The sequence below is a fragment of the Artemia franciscana genome, chromosome 4 (assembly GCF_032884065.1).
Source record: "Artemia franciscana chromosome 4, ASM3288406v1, whole genome shotgun sequence".
NCBI lineage: Eukaryota > Metazoa > Arthropoda > Branchiopoda > Anostraca > Artemiidae > Artemia > Artemia franciscana.
In genome coordinates this window covers 59,114,355-59,133,313 of record NC_088866.1, presented here as the reverse complement: position 1 = coordinate 59,133,313, position 18,959 = coordinate 59,114,355, and the positions used below count along the sequence as shown (strand labels likewise).

The window sequence follows — 18,959 nt, the reverse complement described above, 5'->3', positions numbered from 1 at the left end:
GGCTTGGAAGTTATTATGCTTTCAGGAAAATTAACCTTTAGATCACAACTGAGCTTCGATGCATCTTGACATGGTACCGATACCATAACACTATCCTTAGTTGCTTTAACATAACGAATATTTGCACACCCTGTCTTATCAAATTCTTTCTTGCGGCAGACAGGATCCTTCAGTAGGAGAGTGGGTGGGTTTTTTATCACTATGGTCTCTAATGGGACAGTCTTTAGTGGGAGAGGCGGCCATTCATGGTGGGGCACAGTGGGGGGATTGAGATCAAGATCATTGCCAGGCGTTATTTTTTTCTCTAAATTAGATTCGATACGCTCAATAGAAGAAAGTGTTTTTTCAAGCTTTCGGGAATAGTCATAAACAAGTTTATCAAGCCGGACGCTGATGTCAGGCTTTAATACTGGACATTCATTAAAGCTCCGTGGGACGATTACAGGCCATATGAACTGTTTCGAATCAAGTTCTATGATAAAACGCATTATGTCCGAGGCAGTAGTCTTTTCAGCTGTTTTTCTTCTCCTTTCTTGCAATCTACCAGCTTTACGACACAGACATGCGAGCAGCGTTTTTGCTACATTCAACTCCTCTAAACGATAGAATCCTGCCATTGCGTTAGATATTTCATCAACACTTATTCCTGCTTTCAACGAATCAAGAGCGAAGAATAATATCGAATTAACTACGACATGCGAAATTCCTGTCTCTGACACAAAAGTCTTATCAAAATCGCATGCATTGACTGGCTGGCTTGTGACGTCAGATATATTGTCACTTGCAATTATCTCAGTGGAATGTTTATTTGGTCTTGAAATAGACTGGATTGACAGGTCCACGCTTCGACTGCATGAATTTTCAGCTACAGAATTAGTATTAGCGGGAATGGATTTTTGACTGCTGATTATCGGGGATATACAGGGATTATTATCAGAGATGCAAGATTAATGTACTTCATCGTTATTTGAACAGATTAAGCAAATCCAATTCGGTTTTTCTTTACGCTCAATTGGGGAAATGCCTGCACACTGTGGGTGAAACATCTCGAGACATTTTGTGCATTGCAGGGTAATCCCCTTGCCACAAGATCGACCACAACCAGGACAAATAAATATTGACATTTCTCACTCCTTAGGTCTGGGGTTAAATAAGCAAGGCCAAAAAAATAAAATCGCCTTTAGCGCTCCATTAAGCTTATAATGCAATAGAATCCTTTATGTAGGTCAATAAGTATAGTAGGGATTATGCGTCACTATAATCCCTATTGCGAAATTTTTGAGTTTCTTCACATAAAACTTACTGAATTAATAATGTCCATGCAATATCCAATTTAGATATTGACACTTTGAACTCTGAACTGATACTGATAAGTTATATAAATAAATGATAAGTTATATGGGGCTTAAGGAGTTGGAAGAGCTTTTGAGTGCATAAGGACCATTTTCTGTAATCTAATCGCTTCTTAATATAGAATAGAACATATTTATTCACTAGAGATACTCGTTTGTCCGTCCGCATCTTGAATATGTTTCTACGGTTGGGCATCCGCAAATTTCGCAAAGATGTTCAACCAAATTAATTTTATTCAAAGAACAGCACTTAACTTCAAGATACGAAAAAAAGTGTCCCTTGTGTCCGGGAAAAATTATAGAAGAAAATTCCTCTTTTTTACGCTTGTACTGACCTTCAGTTCACAGTCTTTTCATTTTCATATAAGAAATTATTTGGTCCATATAATATGGCTCAAAATATAAATGGGTGTTTTCAAAATTTTTATTGATTTGTTTTTATAAAATGACGGTGCATTCCTTTGTCAGTTTTACATATAGAAGTGTTTTAAGCCTCTAATATGTTGTTCTGCTTTTGGTTTTACTTCATAATAGAAATGCAACCCATGCAAGCTTGTGAGTTATATCTAAAGTACATTTTATCTTAACGTTTGCAATTACTTAAAACTTTGAAGCGTAAGCAAAGTTACATTATTCTGGTCTAACTGATCAACTATCTATAAAAAGGCAAACAAGCAATCAAATTTTAAAATTGTCAATAATGTAACAAGCTTAGCTTATGCCTCCTTTAGATCCCCCTTTCTTATATCCCCTTTAGGCTCCCTTCATAAAAATTCTATCAGCCTTTAAATTTCTATCAGCAAAACGAAATTTATTTTATTATTACATATATCATTTTCCTGACTGAAAGACAAAGAACGAGTTCAAATAAACAATTTAGCAAGTAATTGTAAAATCCCAAGAACTATTATACTAGTTGTTTCACATTTTAGTTTTAATGGGCGGCTTTTGAGATTTCTATTCGTTAAACAGAGGGGTCTTGAAATCAAATAGTGTGAATTAACTCAAGGATAAACGGCAATTCACCCTTTACCGTTATTAGGATTTAACTCAAGAATAGCTTGTACAAATTTGTCCTCAGTCTTTAAGTAAGAAAAATTTTATAAGAACAAAATTCTAAGTAAGAAATATTTGTTAAATATCCGTGACACCAAAATTGATAGCCTCTACCTAATCTCTAGTATAACTCCAAAAGTAAAAAAATCTTTAGAGGGAGAATATCAGAGAACGATTCTAACAGCAGCAAATAATATGCTAAAATAGCAATAGATAATTGCAAGTCAAACACATTTAATTAAATTTCAGCTTTCAATCAAGTTTCCAAAAATCTCATCCCCCTGTTTACATCCAAGAGACCCAATATTCATCGACTGTTATCAGACAAATAATGCAAATTTGCTTTCCAGATTAATGTCTACTACCTTATATCAGCCATTGGTATCACATTGGGTGTCGCTGAGTCTCTTCTTCTCTCTTAAATATCATGAAACGACCATTTCCAGCTTCTATTGACATTGTTATTCTATTTTTGAAGGTGTGCTTCTTTTATATCACGGTGAGAATTCTGCGCCTGAAAAGGTATGTAATATATGTGAAGTAAACAGACACATTTTACTGCCGGGCTTGCCTCATATACCTTGCTTTGGTACGGTGATCAACGAATAAGTTTTTTTTCAACAGATGAAACACAATTGATGAAACGAAATGTTGAGCAGGAGACGTAAGATGGCACGTACGCAGGGGGTGGGATCCAGCCCCCCCCCCCAAAAAAATCCCACGATTTGATTTTATTTTCACATAGTCTTCTTATACCTACCACAGAATAAGGAATTTGAAAGATTTGTGTACCCCAAAACACATTCCTGCGTACGTACCTGGACAGGGGAATTCAATCACACCATCCCTTTACCGCAAAAAAAGTAGTTTTTTATTGTTCGACTATAGACCACTGTCTATAGTGTTTCGCATTGTTTCGCAACAAAAGACTCGAAACAAAACTCGAAAACATCTAATGGAGAAGACAAACAAAAAGAAAGTACTAAAAACGAAACAAAAATAAAAATAGACGAAAATAACCACAGGGTATCCAGTTACTTTAAAAATGTAGAGTACAGAAAGTAAACAAGAAGACATAACTCAGTGTTTTATATACATGGTATTGAGAGGATTATCCAAGCATATAAATAAATAGTAGCCAAATTAATGATAAAATAAAATTTTTAGCAACTTCAGAAACAGGGTCTGGAAAATGGTCCTAGCGTCAAATAATATCACTAATTCCATCTAGAGTTCGACCAATCTTGCCGATATTGTTTTCTGTCATTAACTTAGTAAATTTGTTAGTTTCAGAAACTGAGACCCAGTGCTTATTACTATGCTAATATTGCCTTACAATTACACCAAAGGAACTGAAGAAACGTCAAATACCAGATCAGGCGTTGGTCACTTTTTCTTCGGTAGTAGCGCAAAATTTAACTGTTTTAAGCTACAAAGATCTCATCGAGATTTTCTCAATTTAGAATTACGCAAGCATTACAACTTATAGCATAGGAAAGAAAAAAAACAGATAGAAAAACAAGTATTTAGTTAGATACCAATCAGAAACATTTTCTGAATTTGATAATCTCCGCTGTCACAGTTATATACTACTCACACCCTCCTAAAAGACCGACACATAGTCCCTAACTATTTGTAAAATGAATATACAGATATATCTTGCTGAAAACAAATATCAACAAATATCCAGCAGATTGGTGTTTGCTTTTAGACTGAGGACTCTTAAAAACACGCGTTAGAAGACCAAACTTTGTGATAAACTAGCACTTTACTGAAAACTAAGGTTTATTAGAGAATTGAGACCTAAAAATGTTTATTAGAGAATTCCATAGCGGGCAAAAGACTATGCTGAGCTTTACAAACTTTATTTCTGTTGGCTAACTAAGGAATAATCTGCTCCTAATAATGTTTTGTGTTTTCAGTCAAGAGCTATAGTTTCATAATTCTAGAGCCATGGGAAAACAACAACAGCCAGTGTATTTGGAGGAGCTTTTTAAAAATATGATGCATAAACTAGGAAAACGAAACTTCAGTAGGTCAAAACTTTCAACTTCTCTCTTTACTTTAACATACAAAAAAATTAATTAATTTTTGGTAGAAGAACATACATCTTTAACACCAATTAATTAACAATAAATTAATTATTGATACGGCAGTTCGTTAGGGGAAAACCAAAGAGGTTCGGCCGGGCTAACGAAGAACTGATTTTTGTTTTGGGATGAATCTAATTAACTTATTTTCGAAATTCCAATATGACCAAATCAGCAAAAAAATTGATCAATTCCCACAATTTTATGATTATAGCTATTATATACAAAACAAGGTTGTTCTATTTATGAATGGCACAGCTGAGACCGGACCAGAAAAACGTGTTCAAAAAGCCAAGTTGAAACAAAATTATCTTTCTCCACGAAAAAATGAAAATTAGATTCGTACATCCAGATACAGTTCTGTATATTTTGAAGATACATTACTATCAGTATTTGGGCTCTTGAAAAAAATCGCGTGAGCAATAGACAAGAGCATGGTAAATATCCGACATACATTTTTTCTCCTTGGTATTTTTCAGCGTTGCCAGTCAACTTATTTGGTTTTATGCAAAGTCTGATGGTTTAATCTAAGTTAGCTTTTTAACCCATTTCTAAGATTTATAACTTAATTTAACCTAACATTTAATATCAAAGCTTGCATAAGACTGAAAATACTGATTCGTAAAGCTAATTGAATCCAAGCATGAAAAAGGAATTTCGGACAGTCACCGGTGAACGACGACGTTAACCAGATTTTGGAAATTCACAGTAACAGCTCTACTAAAATAACTATTCTTTCTTCTGAGAAGGAAGATCAAAGTTCGAGTCACTCTGTAAATACAAACAAAAGGAGACTGTTTGGTGTGACAACTTTTTGGATCACTACTTTTTGTGGATTCTGTACAATTAATAGAACTCACTGTGGCACTAAGCTGCCTTACTAAGCACTTTCTAAGACCAAACTATTCTTCTCTCATACACCTGTCTATAGCATCTCTCAGTCTAAAGATCATCGTGTTACTAAGTAATTTACGGTCTACAAAGACCAGGCTAATGCCTAGATAAATACCACAGTCACTCACTTAACACCTGTCTTATATAATGGTTTAATTAAGCTTTTTTTTCTGAAATCGCAAGGTACTTCCCCTTTTCCGTAAATCATATTTACAATCTTCAGGAGGTTATTTCTAACCTCAGGGGCACCCTGATTAAGAAACTCATCTTGTATTGTCTAATCATGCACCGGCTGACATGATTTCCCCTTTCTTTCTGTGATTTTCGCATTAGAAATTGAAATAAGAATTGGGAAGCTAAGAAAAGCAAGTGCCTGTCCTTTAGATATCTCATTTCCCCTTATTAAAATACTGGTTTTGAAGGTGTTCCTCTGATCTCGTTTATTCTCCTAACTATACAGAGAATTTTTTTGATTGGCAGAGAAAAAATCCTTCTTTCTTTTAAAGACCTGGGAGCATTCAGAAGTCTCAGTTCCACATTTACCTTAATTCTATTGCTTATCTTGTCAACTTAACTGATAAAATTCCTCAAAAGCCTAACGCCTGACGTAGATATCCATTTAAGAGCCAAAAATAACATTTTACTTGGTTAATCACAATGTATTAGTTCGAAATTTTCACTGAATTCAATATTGACCTTTCCCTAGTGAAATTGGTTTATCTTTTATATCAAACAAATCACAAGTAGTCATATATCATATTCATTGTTTCACCCTCCCTGTTCCGAATGGAGTAACCCAACGTACTCTCCATGTTCGACACCACGTCTTGCTAAGGAGATTTCCCAAAAATTGAAAATTACTGACGAGCTTATGGTTGTTGAAACCTTGTATAAAAATAAATGAGTGTCCCAATTAACATTAAACGAGATGTCTTCCTCAATAATGCCAATGTGTTTCCTTAACCCTAGAAGGGTAAAAATTCGTATATTTTACGACACCAAAACACATTTTGCAAGTTACCATGGAAACGGAAGCTTTGCAGGAACCCACCTCCCATATATACTAATACTATGCTTAGTCAGTTCTAGTGCTGTCATCGGGTATTTATTATCTGAACTGGTTGGGGAAATACTAAGGATTAGTGGTATAATTTACAAAAGCTTTACTATCTAAGTAACTTTCTCACCTGTTCGTGAAAACTTGTGTCTATATTAAAACTGCGTCATTACAAAGCTTTTTTGAACAATGGGGTCCGATCAGTTTTCAAACGTTTTTTGCAAGCTTCATAGCAAATTTCGTCTCATATATCATATGAAAATGCTGAATTTAGCTTGAAAATTTTCTGGTTTAACATAATTGTTTGCCTATCTGGGAAACAAATAGAAACGTCACACTTGACAACAGGACATCGGTTACATTTGCAGCCGAGCTTCTGAAAAAATGTTCGACTTAAGACAATTGGGACTGTATGAAAAAAAAAGGGATATTCTGGCAGAGCTGCTTGTGAGCAATGGGAGAATTACAGGAACCGGAATGTTCTGTTTCGATTAGGAGCTGAGTCTAGTGTCTTATCTAGCTAATCTATCAAAATGGTTCTGTTTCTGTCAACTTGCCATAAGGCTTACTAGTATAACACATATAATACAGAAGCCTGATATCACTGAATACTACAATAACACCAAAGGCGGTGTTGAAACATTCAACTGACTGTGTAGTTCAATGTCAACCGTTTGGAAGATCAACATGTAGCCCATGTGCCTGTTTTATGGGCTGATCAACATCGAGTGCATCAACAGTTATGTCATCTACTCCTTAATTATCTCCAAACTCAGCAGCATTCGATCAGACTCGATATCAGTCGAACAACGGAAGTGAAAGGTGAAATACGTTCAATTGTGTCTGTGGAAAGGGAAAGAACAACCTGTAGCCTTTGCCCAGCGTGCATTTGTCGAATGACTACTAATTTCTGAAACCGCGAAAAAATTCCGTTTTACGGTGAATACCATGCTAAGTCATGCACATAATGTAACTCCGAGAAATGACACTAATCTTTTCTGCTGTTTAAGACATTATTTGGATATCTATTTTCATAATTCCAACTTTTTGTTGGAATTACATTTTGAAAGTCAGTATTTTTTCAATTAGTAATTTTTAAGAAAGTTTACCATCTACATTACATTTTGGGAAGATTACCTTTCTGGGGTTAATTTCCCCCCCCCCCTCTTTTTCTTAATTATATGCCTTCTGAAATTTATGCTTCCTCCCTGAAACTACTCGGTATCATAAATTCCTTCTCTTAAAAACCGTATATTCAAAATAACAATACTATTCATAAAGCAAAAGCACACATCTCCTTTCTATAACTCCTGAATAAGGTTTCTCCTTCTCATTGGTCAAAGATTTATATATATCAACGAGGTATGTTTATGAAAAACTAAATAATGAATCGAATGTAAGAAAGTAAAAGAGAGAATTCTGTAAGATAATTGTTGGTTCGTAAAGAATTCAATTGACTGAGGAAGGCACCCGTAAATGGAGATATGCTTCTCCAGTTTGGCACCTGCAAATTTTGCAAGAAATCCAAACAAATGAATTTTATTCAAAGAAAAGCCTCTTCACCTCAACAATTGCTGCTTGACTTCACGATACGAAAAAAAAAATGTCCCTTGTGTCCGGGAAAAATTATCACAGAAATTTTCCTGTTTTTTACGCTTTTACTGACCTCTTTTCAAGTTCACAGTCTTTTTTTTTTATATTATAGCCCATATAATCTGAACCAAAATTTATACTGGTGTTTTAAAATTCTTTATTGATTGTTTTTATAATATGGATGGTGCATTCTTTTGCCAGTTTTATATAAGCATACAAGCATTTTATATGTTGTTCTGTTTTTGTTTTTATTTCAGAATGGAAATTCAGCCAAGCCAGACTCGTGAGTTATTTAAAATATATATATATATATATATATATATATATATATATATATATATATATATATATATATATATATATATATATATATATATATATATATATATATATATATATATATATCTTACCGTTTGCATTAGGTGGCGTTTGCATTCGCTCAAATCTTCTGTTTAGTCAAAGGAAAAATTTTAATATTTGAAAATTTGAACCGTAAGCAACGAGACAATATTCGGCTCTAACTGATCGACTATCTGTAAATAGGCAGATACATTATCAAATTTTAAAATTGATACTAATGTAACACACTAAGTTTATGTCCCCTTTAAATTCCCCTCCTTAAAATTCTCCTTTAAATTTCTATCAACAAAACAAAATTTCTTTTATTAAATATATAATTTTCCTGGCTGAAAGACAAAGAGCGAATTCACATAAACGATTACGCTAGTAATTGCAAATTCCCAAGAACTATTATTGTAGTTGTGTTACATTTTAGTTTTAATGGGTAACTTCTGAGATTTTTATCCGTTAGAGAGAGGGGGTCTTGAAATCAAACAGCGTCAGTTAACTCAATGATAAACGGCAAAAAAGAGCCAAGAGCTCATATCACACTTGTGTAGAGGTCGGAAGAGGGAAGAGCCGAGAGCTTCTTCCAACCAAGTCTCATTACGATATCTCCAAATCGGGGGAGCGACTACTTCTAATTGTGTGGCGAGAGCAACACTTTGGTTTTGTCCGAGTTTTTTTTTTCTATGCCACCGATCTCTGCTTATTCCTAGAAACTGGTAAATATTTAACCTGTGCGGTATTTACGGATAGTGTGGACCTCAGGCCAGATTGACGAATGACATTACATTTTGGAAAGCTCCGCAGAACTGTTGCCTAGGACCAAAAAGGATGGTTTTTGCTTGTCCACGAGCCAGAACCTATGGTGTTCGAAGTGAAGTGGAGTTATATAGCCTATGTCAGAGAAGAGTATCTAAAGTTGTGCAGCCAAGCTTTCGTTTCATCAAACCATGTTTCTGCTTTCGAGTGGAAAGCACCGTTCGAGCAGGCAAGCAGGCAAGCTCCACTTTCAAAGCAAAAATGTGGCATTTTCCCACGGGTCGAGAGTGCTGTCATCTATTGTTTCTACCCATTTCGTGATTTCAGCTGTGTTTATCAGTCGGTATTTCGGACTTGGGATTGCGGTAGAGAAATGGTATTAGATGAGCCTAATAAACTTTAAAAGTTCTCTCATTGCTAAGGAAATTGGAGCTTATCCTTTCCTCCTTTTTAAGTGGTGACGTTAGAAAGTTGGTCTACGGAAAAAAAAAATTTTGAACTAAGACAGATAGGATTTTTTTTACGGTAATCGATAGCTCTTGATGAGCTGATCGAAGTATACGACATCCATTTTTTGGCACAAAAATTCCTTCATGAGGTATACCAGTTTGAAAGTTTCAAGGGGTTGACAACTTCAGTAGTAAGGTACACACGAAAACGAAATCTATGCCGATAAAACTTTTGAGATATATAAAGGACTTGTAAGCAACAGTCGGCTGTTAGGTAATAATCGGCAATCTTCTGCAATGAGGGGTTGCCACTTTTGCTAGTTGGTGTACCCATTATTTGTTTCCGGTGTATTTGATGGTTAAACCAATTTGGTTCCAGTGGTAAGACAAGTAGGGAACTTGTAAGTAATAATCGGTTGGCCTACAATCATCTTCAGCGATGAAGGATTTGCATCTTTTGCTAGTTGGTGTACCCATTTATTTGTTCCCAGTGAACTTAATGTCCATCACGGGAGAGGGACTTGTAAGTAAGAATCCGTTCACTTTGGGCGAGAAATTTGTGCAAATTGTATTCAATCTCTTTAAATCTGACAGAATTAAGTGTTTACGCAATGGGTACAAACGATAACGTAAAACAATGAGGTAGTTCCGTAATGATTAGTGTCACCTATGGTGTACCCGGTGTACCCAATTCTTCGATTTGGGACGGGGGTCAGTGGCGTGACTCTGTAAGCTTAGCCAGAGTCGACCCAGCTCTAAATGGGTACCTGGAGAAATCTGGGGAAGGTAAACAGGAAGGGTGTGCGAAAGCACAGGTTGGCTGGCCCCCAACCCCCCATTGCACTTCCTGGCTGAAGGGCCAAGAAACGGAGATCAGCACCGCCGGTACGGACTGTAAAGTCTAATGCCGTATCCTTTACCTTTTTTTTTTTATTTTAATCCTTAAAAGTTACGGATAGCTTTATAATACCAACTAGACTATATAAGATATTGTTCCAAGTTTTCATCCATCACGATGTCTACGACTGAAAAAGACAAAGTTCAACTGGCTGCAAAGTCAATTTAGTCCCTTCTTTCGATATTATTTTGTAGTTGTTGTTTTTTCAACGCTGAGGAATAGCCTTCAGTTATGTGACAACTGATTGCTTTCTTGTTTGAACATACCGTTTTAAAAACTTCGATAGGCTGACCACTTCATAATTTAACCGATAATGAAGAAACAAGCACAAACGAGAATGTAAAACAATAAGATAGTTTCGTAACAATTAATAGAATGTCATCTATGGTATTTTGATCCTGAAAAGTTAGGGATAGCTTTATAACACCAACTAGATTATATAAGATATTGTTCCGAGTTTTCATCTGTCATGATGTCTACGATTGAAAAGGATAAAGTTCAAATGGCTGCAAAGTCAATTTAGCAAGTCAATAGCCTTTGATCATGTGACTACTGATCGATAGCGTAGAGACAAAACCAAAGTGTCGCTCTCGCAGCACTTTAGTCGGTGAAACTGGACAAAGGTTGCCGCAACACTTCACGTTGCCCTGGCAACTTAGGTCTAGGTTAGTCTGGTCAGGTCCCTATACACCTGCCAGCTTTCAGCGATCGATGTATTGATCATCCATCTAGTTTTGGATCTTCTTCATACAAAAATTAGGGTGTTCCTGGATTCAAACCTAAGACCTCTCGCACCTTAAGATAGAATCATACCCCTAGACCACACGCCATAATTAAGAAGAACAATCATTTGTTTTATCGGCAAATACAATTCTTCTCAACTATCTTGTTCGCTTGCAATCCCCCAGATGATCGAATCGGGGAAGAAAATATTTCTAATTTAATCTAGTCTGGTCCCTGATACGCCTGCCAACTTTCATCGTCCTAACTTATCTGGAACTGTCCAAACTAGTAAATCCCCCCAACCACCCCTAAGAGAGTGAATCCAGTCCGGTTATTTCAATAACACATCTAGGACATGTGCTGATTCTTCCCATCAAGTTTTATCCCGATCTCACCACTCTAAGCGTTTTCCAAGATTTCCTGTTTACCCCTCCAAATACCCCCAATGTCACCAGATCCACTCAGGATTTAAAATAAGAAATCTGAGACACAAGGTCCTACTAAATATTCAATTTCATTAAGATCTGATCACCCGTTCGTGAGTTAAAAATATCAGATTTTTTCTAATTTTTCCGAATTACCCCTTCCCCCCAACTCCCCCTAAGAGAGCCAATCCGTTCTGGTTATATTTATCACGTATCTAGGACTTGTGTTTATTCTTCTCACCAAATATTATCACGATCTATCTACCCTAGGCGTTTTCCAAGATTTCCGGTCTCTTCTTCCAACTCCCTCCAATGTCTTCGAACCGGGTCAGGATTTAAAATAAGAGCTCTGAAACACAAGGTCTTTCTAAATATCAAATTGCATTAGGATCCAATCACTCGTACGTAAGTTAAAAATAGCTCATTTTTCCCAATTTTTCCGAATTAACAAATTAGATACCTCTCCCCCCCCCCGCCCAAAATCCTCCAAAAAAAGCTGATCCTGTCCTATTATGTTAATCACAAATCTAGGATTTGTGGTTATTCTTCCCATGAAGTTTCATCTCGATTTCTCAACTATAAGCGTTTTCCAAGATTTCTCCCCCCCCCCCAACTTCCCCAAACACCACTGGATCCGGTTGGGATTTGAAATAAGAAGTCTGAGTTATAAGGTACTTCTAATTATCAAATTCCATTAAGATCCGATCACTCGTTGGTAAGTTAAAAATACCTCTTTTTTAATAATTTCTCCGATTCCCCCCCCCAATCTCCCCCAAAGAGCTAAAATCCGTTCTGGTTATGGAGAGCAGGTATCTAGGACTTGTGCTTATTTTTCTCACCAAGTTTCATCCCGATCTCTCCACTCCAAGCCTCTTCCAAGATTTCAGGTTTCCCCCTCCAACTCCCCCCAATGTCACTGGATCCCGTAAGAATTGAACATCAGAGCTCTGAGATATGGTATACTTCTAAATATTAAGTTTCAATAAGATCCGATCACTAGTTCGTAAGTTAAAAATACATTTTTTTCAAATTTTTCCGAATTAACGGTCCCCCTACTCACCCCAGATGGTCGAATAGGAGAAACTTATCATTCTAATTTAATCTGCTCTGGTTCTGGTTCTGGTCTGGCCAAATTTCATCGTCGTAAGTTATCTGGAAGCGCCCAAACTAGCAAAACCGGGACAGACAGACCGACAAAATGGTCTGGTATCTAGAACTTGTGGTTATTATTCCCATGTAGTTTCATCCCGATCTCTCGACTCTAAGCGTCTTCTAAGATTTTCGGTCCCCCTCTCCAACTTCCCCCAATAAATTGGATCCGGTCGAGATTTATAATAAGAGGTCTGAGTTATGAGTTCCTTCTAACAACCAAATTTCATCAAGATCCGATCACTCTTTCGTAAGTTAAAAATACCTCATTTTTGCGAATTACCCATCACCCAACCAACCCCCCCCCCTCAAAGAGAGCGGATCCGTTCTGGTAATATAAATCACGTACATATGATCTGTGCTTATTTTTCTCACCAAGTTTCATCCTGATCTCTCCACTGTAAGCGTTTTCCAAGATTTCCCGTATCCCCCTCCAATTCCCCCCAGTGTCACCAGATCTGGTCAGAATATAAATAAGACCCCAGGGACACGGTATCCTTCTAAATATGAAATTTCATTGAGATCCGATCACCCGTTCACGAGTAAAAAAAAACACTTCATTTTTTTCTGATTTTCCTGAACTAGCTGTCCCTTTACCCCCCCCCCCCCCCCGATGGTCAAATTTGGGAAACGACTATTTCTAATTTAATCCGGTCTGGTCCCTGATACGCCTGCCGAATTTCATCGTCCTTGCTTATCTGGAAGTGCCCAAACTAACAAAACTGGGACAGACAGACCGACAGCAATTGCGATCGCTATATGTCAATTGGTAAACATCAAGTGCCGTAAAAACTCTTTAGAGGGAGAATAGCACAGAATGATGCTAACTACTGCACATAATAAATAGAAATCCAATAAAATAAGAAATCCAAGGTAAAATAGAAATAAATAATTTCCAGTCAACCACATTTAATTCAGTTTCAGCCTTCAATCAAGTTTCAAGAAACCTTATCCCCCTGTTTATATCTAAGAGACCCAATAATCCTCCAAGAAATAATACAAATACAAAATAAATAAATCCAAGAATAGTACAAATACAAATCCAAGAAATAATACAAATTTATTTTCCATATCAATGTCTACTACCTTGTATCCTCCTTCGTAAAATAGGCAAAATTTACCACAGGGTATCCAGTTGCTTTAAAAATGTAGGGTACAGAAAGTAAGCAAGAAGACATAATTCAGTGTTTTATGTAGAAACCTAGTTAGTGATCAAATGAAAACTTCTATAAACGGTGGAGACTGAGACTGAAAATTTGTCCTAGCGTCAAAAATATCACTTGTTCCATCTAGCGTTTGACAGATCTTGCCGCTATTGTTTTTTTTTTAACTTAGCAAATTTGCTGGTTTCAGAAACTGAGATCCACTGCTTATTACTAAATTAATACTGCCTTACAATTACACCAAAATAACTGAAGAAACGTCAAATACCAGACCAGGCGTCGGTCACTTTTTCTTCGACAATAGCGCAAACTTTAACTGTTTTAAGTTACTATGATCTTATCGAGATTTTCTTCATTTATAATTACGCAAGCATCACAACTTATAGCATATAGTGCATGCGAAAAGCGTCGAAAAACACCAGAGTACTTCCGTATTTGAGGAGAGCACCAAAATTGGCTGAGATGTACTTTCGAGTATGCTCTTTTCCCTCGGAACGCCACTAGGTGGCTTGAAATCCAAGATGGCGGACAAAATACGAATTTGTCAAGATGAGAAGACATGTCCGTTCAAACAGGCTAGTATGGAGTAATCGATGGCATATGTTCCGAATATATGCTTAAAAATAACCTAAGTTGTACCGTAGTGCCGGTAGGTGCCTCAAATCCAAAATGGCAGACGAAAATACGAGTTTGTCAAAATGAGAAGACATGGCCGTTCAAATAGGCTAGTATGGGTTAATCGATGGCATAGGTTCTGAATACGAACGCAAAAACAACCTAAGTTGTACCGTAGTGCCACTAGGTGCCTAAAATTCGAAATGGCAGACGAAAATACGAGTTTGTTAAAATGAGAAGACATGACCGCTCAAATAGGCTAGTCTGGGGTAATCAATGGCACTGGTATATGAAAGTAAGAGTGGACTAAAGTAATAATATCTGGAATTCCGTCTATTGCTCTGAATAATGATAAAAAGCATTTCACACCATCAGATTCAGCGTATCAGAAGGCAGATCACAGATGCGTGTTTATTTGTTTTTTTTTCTGTTTTTTTGTCTGTTATTTCCCAGGGGTGATTGTATCGACTCAAGTGATCCTGATATGTCGCGAGAGGGCTCACTATAACAAAAAATAATTATAAGTTCTAGTGCCCTTTTTAAGTGACCAAAAAAATTGGAGGGCACCTAGGCCCCCTCCTACACTAGTTTTTTCCCTATGGTCACCGGATCAAAATTCTGAGATAGGCATTTCATTCACCATAGTCGAAAGAACCTATTAACTATGTCTTTGAGGCCGACTTACTCCACCACAGTCCCCGCGGGAGGGGCTGCAAGTTACAAACTTCGACTAGTGTTTACATATAGTAATGGTTATTGGGAAGTGTATAGACGTTTTCACAGGGATTTTATGGTTTGGGGGGGGGAGTTACGTGGGAGGATCTATCCATGGACGAATTTTTCATGGGGAAAAGAATTTCAATGAAAGAGATGCAGGATTTTCTAGAATTACTAAAAACAATCAAAAAAAATATGAAAACCATTTCTCCGACAGATGACCAAGAGCATGCAGAGACTTCCTCTAGCTAGTGCTTCGCTTTTACAACATATTCTTAGAGTTGCACTACAGTCAGATCATGTGTGGAGTCGCAGCCTGAAATCAAAACCCACCCTTACCAGTTTTTCTGACTTTGGCTGGGTCAGAGGCACCGATGGAAAGTGACTTCCCAATTGGTTAGGTTCCCTTCCCCCAGCGTCAAAAGTCTGTCGCGAGACAGTGCGTTGTGGCTACAAAAAAGGGTGTGAAAGAAGGTGCCGCTGCAGGAAATTTGACCTTAACTGTAGCCCAATATACTGGTGCAAATCAAAGTGCTTTAATTGTTGAAAATGTGAATATACTTTTTACCTGAAGATTCGATTGGTCTCTTTGTGTTCCTGATAAAATTATAATTCTTAAATGCTTTAATCCGTCCGTTTAGCTGATGTTGATTCACTTATAATAAATAAAGAGATGACGTGTTAACAAGTATTTAACTGATTTTGATTTAGCAAATGTATACAAAGGCCATAAATTGGACGCGTCTTGGTCTCATGCTTAGAAAATTTGTACTGTACAGACTGTATTACTATTCCCCGTATGTCAGAATGACAGAACGATATTTAAAACTGCTGCATTAATTACTCCACTCCAGCCAGTAATATCGAGATCATGAACCTCGCGCGATTCGAAAAAATGACATTTTCTTCCGCCATCTTCGATTTTAGACCCCAATTGGATCAACGGTACAACTAAGGTATATTTATGTGAATGTACGTGCGTTTTCAGAATCTGAAGTATCAATTGCTCCTAATCGGCCCATTTGAAGTCATTACTTCTTGTTTTAACAAAACTTGTATTTTTCGACCGCCGCCTTGAATCTGAAGCGGCTAGCAACACTACGGTACAACTTAAGTTAGTTTTACGTTCATATTTGGAACTTCTGCAATCGATTGGTTGGTCAATTTACAGAGGATTATTGTTTGGATATTTATTTCATTGTGCAACTATTGAAATTGTGTAAAATGCTGTATAGTGCCGTGAACAATTTGCTTTCGATAATTGGATAATTAAAATCATGTACGCAACTATTAAAGTTGTGTAAAGTGCTGTATAGCGCTGTGAACAATTTGCTTTGAATAATTGGATATTTTGAATAATTAAAATTGTGTACGCAACTTGTGAATATACATCTTGTGAATATTGCTACCTGATTTGCTATCGCCCTTACTGACAACTATTGTGGCCCCGCTCACGAATTTTGATGAAATTTGATCATTTCACCGGATGATGCCAGGTGAAAGACTTGTATTGAATCCCTTGTTGAATTTCATTTCACGGGCTAGAAATGCAGGTTATTCAGCTGATAATATCGTAAAAATTGCTTGTGATTTTTACAAAGGAGAGATGTTAATTGAAGCAAAGAAGATTTTGTGGGCTGACACCTCTATTAATAGGGTAACTGAGCGCCCCAAAGTGACTGATTATGTAAGCGATATGGTTCGAGCCTTTGATCTTTGTGACGAGAAAAAGATCAGCCTACCTCAGTATATGATTTTCGAGCCAGATCAGGTCCCATGTGTGCCAGGGGAGACAATAGCTACGTTAACTCGAAAGGTTAATGAACTCTACATGAAATTTAAAAGCTTCGCTGAGCACCATAAAGCAAGGTCAGTCGTGCAAACTATTCCTGAAATGAAACCTTCCCCACCCGCAAAACCGTCCTATTCAGTTATTGTGAAAAATCCACCAAAAAACTTGAATAATCCTGACGCTCGAAAAGATTTCCTGGATAAAGCTTGTGGGGGTGTCAGTTCAAGCATAGTTGTTTTGAGGCCTAGGAGGGATGCATGGCAAGTAGTTCTGTCGGACAAGGGTGCCGCCAATACTTTGGCAGATGCATTAAGCAAAGCAGACCAATCCATTAATGCTAAAGTGAAGAGTCCTGCCTTTTTCGGTATAGTACGCCGAGCGCCTGACGGAACATCTAAAAGTGACCTATGCGATCTCGCTAATAACTGTACAGAAGTTGTTCAGTTAGGAAGTACGAGGTCTTTTCGATTAAAGTTTGAGTCACGTGACCACCTAAAGTATGCCAGTGAGAATCCCCTTGTTATTGGTTACGAGCGTCTACCCATAACTGAGTACAAGTTTTTGCCTACCCAGTGCTACAAATGCCAGTGCTACGGCCATACTGCAAATAACTGTAAAGCTTCCCCGAGATGCTCTAAATGCGCTAGTGACCACCAGAACTCCAAAGAAAACCCGTGTCAACTTGTCATGAAATGTGCTCTCTGTGGCTCATCCGATCACCCCTGTTATTCGTATAAATGTCCAGAAGCACAGAAACTACTGCTTAAGAAATGAACAGTCAAACAAACACAAGTACAAGTACTGTACAAGATTTTACGTTTCTTACTAATTTATCACTGTGCAATAATGTTGTTTTTAATTATTACGATGACCAAAATAATCTGTCCACCAACACCTTAGCTAGCCCCGATAGCCCTTTAAACCAAATTAACTGTAAATATCTCGACACTTTTGATTTTGTGAAAAATGTGAAACCTAATCTAATGGAAGAGACCAAACTTAATGTAATTTGCTTTAATATCAGAAGCATATGGGATAAGCGGGCTAATTTTAAAGATTTAATTTTAACAAATGGTTACTGCCCTTTCGACGTAATTGGAATAACGGAGACGTGGCTTTCAGCAAAATTCCCTCACTGGCTTTCAAGCTATTCATATTGAAAGAAAATTAACCAAGTCCTCTGGTGGCATTTCTCTTTACATCCGATCAAGTCTAAAATTCACCAGACTATTAGACTGTGAATTCTTGTTCTCGCAACCTATAAATAAAGATGCATTTATTCAATAAACGTCGACATAAGTGTAGACGAGAATTCTTTTATTTTTTCGTTATTTTATAAACCACCCTCATTTCCGACACCTTTCTTTTGTAATCTGTTTGATGATTTTTCTAGTTTTATTAATTTACCACAAAAGAAGGCAATAGTTTTTGGGGATTTCAATTGAAATTTATTAAATGTTAGCAATAACAATGATTGTGATACCTTCTTTGAAACATTTACCTCAAGTGGTCTTCTTCCCACAATCCTTTTTCCTACTAGAGTTGATCCCATAAGGTCTACCGCTACTTTAATTGATAACATTTTTGTATCCACTTCCCTGGGAAACCACCTGTCCTCCAAAATAATATTTTCTGATCTGTCAGATCACTTTCCAATCTATTTTTCCTTACCCTGCCTATCAGCTACTCAACCCCGTAGAACTCATACCCCTACGCCTAATAGAATATATAATACTATGAATATGAACCGGTTCACGGATTGTTTGAAATCCTTCGACTGGTCCAAGACTTTGGATTGTCAGGATGTTAATTCTGCCACAAGTAGTTTTGCACAGGGATTGAGTGATCTTATCAGTTCAACCTTTCCAGTTCGTAAATCAAA

At 37.0% G+C, this 18,959-nt stretch overlaps 1 long non-coding RNA gene across 2 annotated transcripts in view; it reads right to left on the bottom strand.

Annotated features, from left to right (window-relative positions):
- The window catches only part of LOC136026671 (uncharacterized), a 108,499-nt gene that overhangs the window by 38,519 nt on the left and 51,021 nt on the right, over positions 1-18,959 (bottom strand). The window contains exon 6 of one of the 2 annotated variants that reach the window (XR_010617386.1): positions 2,774-2,922. This is a non-coding gene — a long non-coding RNA (uncharacterized LOC136026671). Of the gene's footprint in view, positions 1-2,773; positions 2,923-13,420; positions 18,336-18,959 lie in introns of those variants that run through there. The other variant, XR_010617387.1, reaches the window with a different exon arrangement.